Source organism: Rhincodon typus, unplaced genomic scaffold, assembly GCF_021869965.1.
Source record: "Rhincodon typus isolate 14 unplaced genomic scaffold, sRhiTyp1.1 hic_rhity00005742, whole genome shotgun sequence".
Classification (NCBI taxonomy): domain Eukaryota; kingdom Metazoa; phylum Chordata; class Chondrichthyes; order Orectolobiformes; family Rhincodontidae; genus Rhincodon; species Rhincodon typus.
Genome location: NW_025971380.1, coordinates 2,112 through 10,000, shown reverse-complemented (window position 1 = coordinate 10,000; position 7,889 = coordinate 2,112). Strand labels below are relative to the sequence as shown.

At 41.9% G+C, this 7,889-nt stretch overlaps 1 pseudogene; it reads right to left on the bottom strand.

Moving 5' to 3' along the window:
* Positions 1 to 1,552: 1,552 nt before the first annotated feature.
* Positions 1,553 to 2,008, bottom strand: LOC109925401 (annotated as a pseudogene).
* Positions 2,009 to 7,889: the final 5,881 nt, after the last annotated feature.

Sequence of the window (7,889 nt, the reverse complement as noted above, 5' to 3'; positions counted from 1 at the left end):
CAGACTCAATTTCTATAGGAGTGACATTTATTTTGTTAATACTGTTCCATTTTAAATGTCTGGAGAAACTTTACCATCTTTTACATTTTGTTCTAAATTTCTCTCACACTGTAATTTTGCCCTCCTTATTAATTTTCTTAAAAAATAATTCTTTGCTACTTTTTACATCTGTCCAATTTTCTGACCTGCCACCTATCTTTGAACAATTTATATCTTTGATTATTTTCGTTAACCACAGGTGGTGAGTCTGTCCCTTAGAATTTTTCTCATCTGTTGAAATTCTGCACTTTCTGGAGTATCCCCTTAAATGTTTGCCACTGCATCTCTCCTGAACTATCCCCTAATTTAAATTGTCAATTCACTTCTCCTAGCTTTGCTTCCATGCCCTCATAATTACTCATTTTTAAAAAATTTATTCATTCATGGGATGTGAGCATCACTGGTTAGGCTAACATAGATTGCCTATCCCAAATTACCACATTCCTGTGGGTCTGGAGTCACAAGTTAGGCCGGACTAGCTGAGGATGGCAGTTCCCCTTCCCAAAGGACATTTGTGAACCAGATGCGTTCTTGCAATAATTAGAGTTTTAATTTCAGATTTTCTGACATGCTTTATCAAATCTGAAGATGGGTCAGTCCACTCTTGTTGAAAATTAGCATATTCAGGCATTCAAGAAACTTGACCAATTGTCCCAGAGAAACTAAATTCATAAGAACAACCTGAAGACATGGCTACTGATCTGCTGTCTCTGATGAATCAGTGATCAGTTAATGGATGAAACAAATGAAATATAACCCCTGGCTATGCGTGCACACACCCAGACTCAGCCTGATAACCCTGAACTTATTTAAAATGTCTTTAATAATAGCTTTGAACATCCTCCCCAATGATATCTGTTAAGCTAACAGACTAGTAAATTATTTCTTTCTGTCTTTAGGTTCTTTACTTAGAGAGTGGGCAGGGGTGTGGAATGCATTGCCAGAGAGGGTAGTGGAGTCGGCCTCATCAGTGGCATTTAAGCAGCTATTAGATAGGCATATGGATGAAAGTATAAGGTAGGGATGCAGGTTAGATAGACCTTAGGTTTAGGGTAAAAGTTCGGCACAACATCGTGGGCCGAAGGGCCTGTACTGTGCTGTACTGTTCTATGTTCTATATTCTATGTCTCACCCCATTTATGAACAAATAACATACTCACTATTTTGCAGAACATTAGTTAGGCCACACTTGGAATACTGTGTACGGTTCTGGTCACCACACTACCAGAAGGATGTGGATGCATTGGAGAGGGTACAGGAAAGGTTTACCAAGATGTTGCTGGTTGTGGGGGATTTTAGCTATGAAGAGAGGTTAGATAGACTGGGTTTGTGAAATAACAGCACAGAGGCTGGTATCCTGTCAACAAGTCACCCTTTATTTACTTGTGCACAGTACACTGGCTGTAACCAGCCAGCTTGGAGTCAGTCACCTGAAATGAGGAGATTCTAATCTCCTGGTTATATTTTTGTTTTGGAATTTCAAGTAATCAAGTTTTATTTGTATTGTGCAATTCTATTCACATTGTCCACAATTTAACAATGCTAACAGTACTAGATGGTTTGCCATCCTTACTTCCACATGCCTCCATCTTCTTCACAACATCGTAGCCTTTTACAACGTTATCAGATATGGCAAGCATTTCCAGCAGTGTATATAAAGAACTGTGATACATTTGTATTTGGCCCAGCATTGGCCATAGACAGGATACCAGATCCTGTGTGCTTCAATTGGAAATTCTCATCAGCAAACTTCTCTCCATAGTTGGACTTCCCACCAATGCCTGGCACATGAAAACAGGAATGATTCTGTGAAATGTTGAGTTCTTGTAACCAAACCCCTTCTCATGAGTGCAAGGAAATTTTCTGCAGTTTTTGGGACCACATCAGCAAAGAGCTCCATCTCGATGCAGCCCACATTTTTGCCTCCGATGGTGATGTCCGTGAACACGCGTGGGTTCTCGTGCACCATAATGCCTGCAAAAAATGGCACTGGTTATATTGGTCAGCCAGGGCTTTCCTGATTGGCATCCACAATAACCAGGAACATTGAGCCCATGAAAGGACTGGCATAGTTGGCATGCACCTGACTCCAGGGTTTTCCTGGCCATTCCCACAAATGCAGGGGCACTACTAGTGGTACTTTTTGTCCTTGTTGGCACTCTGGGCACTGCCCAACCAATGCAGCTATGTCGGCATCCCACCCCAGCCACCAGGCATAGCTTCTTGCTAGTATTTTCATCTTGGAAACCCTGGATGACCCTGGTGGAGTTCAGCCAGTATGTGGCAGCGACCTTTACTCAGGACGTGCTCCCCATTGTAATCTGCCATCTTCTACGGTGATCTGGTCTTGCTGGATCCAGAAAGGTTTCAATCCGGGTTGTGATGGCCCTTCCGTTTCCCCCATTACCATCAGCTGTTTTAGTTTGGCTAGGACATGATCTTTTTGTGTCCACAGTTGCATATTGTCAGCAGTGACTGGAAAGGTGCCCAGGAAGTTTAAAACCAAAACTGACTCTTCCAGGGGAGACACCACCAGTGGAGTATCTGTCAGTGGGCGGCAGCTTAAGGTATTAGTCACTTGGATGATGTTGGAGCTTCAAAATCTCCCCACCCCCGGCCTCATCCCTTGACCAACCCTCCCTCTCATCCCCGCCTCCTTGACCTGAACGTCTTCTCTCCCACCAATCTCTCCTCCCAGCTCACTGACCAATCCCCACCATTGCCTACCTGCACTCACCTATCGCCATCCCACCTACCTTCCCCAGCCCCTCTTATCCCCGCCTCCTTGATCTGCCATCTTCTCTCCCACCTATCCACCCCTCCCACCTCACCGACCAATCCCCACCACTACCTACCTGCACTCACTAATCACCATCCCACCTACTTTCCCCAGCCCAACCTCCCCCTCTCTCTATTTATTTCAGAGCCCCCTTCCTCTCCCCCATTTCTGAAGAAGGGTCCCAACCCAAAATGTCAGCTTTCCTGTATCTCTGATTCTGCCTGGACTGCTGTGTTCCTCCAGCTCCACACTGTGTTATCTCAGACTCCAGTGTCAGCAGTTTTTACTATCTCTGATGTTCTAACTTGTACTTGTACACACTGAGAATATGGACCCACCGTTAAATTCTACCAGTAGCTATGGTCAGCATCACCATGTCTTCCTTCAGTAGCCCTAGCAGGGGTTTGTGATCTGTTATTATGACAAATTCCCATCTGTAAAGGTACTAGTGGAACTTCCTCCGCCAAACTTCACTTCCCTATCTGAGCATATTTGCGTTCGGCATCATCCAAAGTCCAGGAAGCTTATGTTATTGGGTATTCCTCTCCATTGGGCCACTAGTGAGTCAACACTACCCCGATACCATAGGGGGAGGTATCACATGTTAGTACTACTTCTCACTTTGGATCTTAGTGGACCAACACTTTAGATTGTTATGAAGTTGGGTAGAGTCGTCATGAATTGGGAGGCAAAAAGTTAGAATTTGTTGGTAAAAATGATCATGGGGTCAAGAATGTCATGGTCCCTTTTAAGAGTTTATGCTTTGTCTGTGTTGGAAGTTTATAAATGCAGGTTCACAGAGAGTGCCCGAAGGGAAACATTTTGCATAGAACAGCTAAGTAGCATTTTTTTTCCAAGGCAACAAGTTTGAATTTAGCCAATTAATTTAAATTAAACACCCAGATACAGAAAGTCAACTGAATTTAAATCTGACAACCTGAAACCAATCACATTATAAGAATTTGATTATGTCACTATGGGTATATGAGACACGGGCATTTGCAAATTCGGGAAGAGCCATCCACCACCTGCCAGAGTTAGCACCATTCGGCTCTCAGAAAATTCATCAAAGGTAGCACGGTATTTTAGCTCAAAGTCCTTTTTGAAGAAATTATAGAGATAAAACATCCCTGGCAGCAGAATTAGCAGAAGAAAGGGATTTGTGAAGAGAACGGAGACGACAGAATATTCCAGAAGACAGTCTATGCAAACTTGGAGAGATTAAGTCATAATTCATTGTTCTCTTATTAATTGGGTTACTAAGTGGAACTTCCGTTTATTTAAACAGCATTCCAGTAGAACTTAGACCAGTTAAGGAGTAGTTAGTAGTTTATGGGGAATTGTTGCCTTGTTTGTAATTTGTTTATTTGTTCATTGCTGAGTTAAGTAAATAAATTGTTTCTTGTTGTTTGTAAAGTGGAGATCAGGGATTTCCTTTTTTAACCTCTCTTTTAATAGATTATGAGGGGAAAGACAAGCTTCTCTGGGTGTTTCATGGGTAATTATTAGAGGGGAACCCCTACTGCCATCATTACAGATTGGGGCTTGTGTTTTAGTTAAATTATCAGAGGGGTTCGGCTATTCCACCTACGTAACAAGATGGTGACAGATGGTTTTACACTTCTCTAAAGGCTACTTGTAGGTTACGTGACCATTTCCAAGGCTCACCCTTTTTCAATAGCAGGTGTAAGGGAGCCAAGATGGAGGCCAGATTATGTATGAATTTTCCGTACTAAATCACTAACCCAAGGAAAGACCAAAGCTCCGGTATAGAGGTGGGAGCCAGGGCTCCTTTGATATCCCTCACTTTCTCCTCCAATGTGTGTAACCCTGTTTTGTCGACTCTGTAACCCAAGTAGGTCATTTGAAATACCTGGAACATACATTTTTCCCTTCTAAGGCATACACCCGCATGGGAGAAATGTTTAATCACTATGTCCAAGTTCTCCAAGTGCTTTTTATTGGTCTTCCCTGTTATTAGTATGTCATCCAGATAAATCACAACTTGGGGTAGCCCTTATAAAATGTTCTCCATGGTCTGCTGGAAAAGGGCGCAGGCTGACGATACCCCAAATAGCAGTCTTATATATTGATATAAACCCTGATGGGTATTAATTGGGGCGTACTTCTGGGACTCCTTATCCAGTTGCAATTGCAGATAGGCGTGGCTCATGTCCAACTTCATAAAGGATAGACCCCTTCCCCCGCCAACTTTGCGTAAAAGTTCTCTGTGCGAGGGATTGGGTATTTATCCAGCTATGAGAAGTAGTTTGTCGTTTTCTTAAAATCCCCACAAAGGCAGACTGAGCCATCAGGCTTCACAATCGGTACGACTGGTGCTGCCCATTCTGCAGACTGAACTGGTTTGATGCTTCCTTCGCTCTCCAGTCTCCTGATTTGCACATCTATTATTGTCCACGAGGCAAATGGCACTGGGCGGGCCTTGCAAAATCTTGGGTTGGCTTCCTAGTCAACATGTAAAATGGCCTTGGCCCCTTTGATAATCCCAAGCCCTCCCTGAAATACTCCAGGGTATTTCACCAGGACTTCACTGAGGCAGCCATTTTCTAATCGAAAAATGTTGAGCCAATCCAGGTGAATCTTTCTCAACCAATTGCGCCGCAATAGGCTTGGGCCTGAGCCTTTTACTACCATCAGCAGTAACTGCACCAATTGCTTCCCATAGGCGACCGGAACCAAAGTCGTTACTTTTATACACAACGGTTCTCCTGTGTACGTTCTCTGTCTGGCTGAGGTCTTGTACAAATTTGAGGGTTGGAGACCCGAGTGAATCTTGTTAAAAACTGATTCTGCAACTAGCTGCACTGGTGTCGACCTCCATAGGGATTGCGTGACCATTTAATCAAACATTCATTTTAATCAGTTCTGATTTGGATGTCACTAAGCATTTTAATTCTGCCAACCCATATGTAGACGGACTTTCTGCCGCACCCCCATCTCCTACCGACCAACCTCATCCCGCCCCCTTGACCTGTCCGTCCTCCCTGGACCGACCTATCCTCTCCCTAACTCCCCACCTACACTCACCTTTACTGGCCCCATCTGGATAATGTAGGCTTAATATAAAAAACTCAAAGGGAAAATTAAAAACAACAAATAAGTGAAACAGAGAGAGAGAATATGAGAAGAAACTGGTAGTGAACATAAAATCTTCCAGAGGCACATAAACAGCAAAAGGATGATAAAATGAGTAGAACTAATTTGGGACCCAAAAGAGGCCTTACTCATGAAGAAAGGGCGTAGCAAAGGTATGAAATGGATACTTCATATTTTTCTTTACAAAAGAAGAAGATATTCCCATGCCATGGTGAAATGGAAGGTAATTCGGTTAACAAATGGGCTAAATAATGATACAGAGGATGAATTAGAAAGGTTGTCTTCACTTAATTTCAAAAGACTTTAGACCAAGAAATGACAAGAAATTGGAGAGGCACTGGCAGTCCGCTAGAGGTACATGGGTGAACCAGAAGACTAGAGAATTGCAAAGAGTACATATTGTTGTAAAGTGGGGGTTGACCACCCCTCCCGAGAATGAAAACCGAAACCCAAAGAGGAGCACCTTGCCTTATAGTCTGTTAAAAGGAGTGTGAAAAGGCATGTAAACTATTTTTATTTTTTTTAGAAATTTCTAGTTGTTAAATCAAATAAATCCCTGACACTCACTTTACAATCAACAAGTAACAACTTATTTATCTAGCTCTAACAGTGAACAAATTAACTAAACTATTAACAGACTGAACAAATCCCTTCTAACTACTAACTATTCTTGAATAATGCAAGATTCTAATGGTATGCTGTTCCAATAAATACGAGTCCCACTTATATAACAAAACAATAGAATTTAGTCTCTTGAAATTTTAGTCAGGTTACGTCTTCCGGAATGTTCTTTGTCTTCTCTGTCAATTCTTCTGTAAGGAATGCTTTCTCTGTCAATTCTTGTGTCAGGAATCTTAGCTAGGAGTACCTTGGTACTGTTGTGAATAGATGGTGCTTTCTCTAATAGCTGAGAGCTGCTATCTCTAGCAGATGGCAGTTAGTTCTGCCAATTTTCAAACTGCAAAATAATAGCATGCTTCGTGGAGTGCCATGCTTCCAGGAATTCTCGTGCTTGTCTCTGCCTATTAATAAACACATTGAACTCGACGCCATATACACTCCACTACAGAGGAAAACCGGAAGTGAGGCAATCCATCTCAACGGACCCCAGAGTTTAAAAACCAGGCAGGAAAACACACCGACGCTTCATCGGAGGCTGCACTGAGGATGTTACCAAGCATGGTAATGAAACATCTGCAAAACAACAAACCAGCTCGGCGAGCCAACCAACTTCAACACCCACAACCCGAGCTACAGATCTACTCCAAAACCTTAGAATGCCCCCCTTCTTTTATACCCCTGATGACATATCAATTTCTTACAATCAGATTGGTCCTAGGTTGTCAAAACCACCAGATTCAAATTTGATAGGTTGTCTGATTCAAATGGATTGGCTAAATTCAAAAACCTGCTGTCTTGGTAAAAATGCTGCTTGGCCTGCTGATGGTATGGCCTTTCAATACAAGTGTTTTAATTTGGATGCTCGCTGTACTTGCAAACCTTCATGCTGCTCACAGATATATCCAAGCATAGAAAAAGCACAATCTTTTAAAGGGACCATGCAATGTTTCACCCACTAGCATTTTACAAACACCAATATTTTACAAACACCAAATTCACAATCCACAAATACTCTATCCAACATTGCAACACTACCCCCCTTAAGAAAAAACATGAACCATCAATATGAAAAATGGCTTCCTCTTTTCTAAAACTTTACGTTCATTATATTGCTAGATCCATAGTTCATTAATCTAGAGTTACATATTTTATACTAATTGCATTTATATATAACATTGAACACTACTGTTTCTATTGTAGTAACATTTTTCTTTTAAACCCATGATAAATCATTCACAATAACATTTTCATGACCTACAACATGTACAATCTGTAAGTAAAATGCTTGTAACATGTAACTCTAATCAAATAATCTGGTGTCCTTAAATCTTCC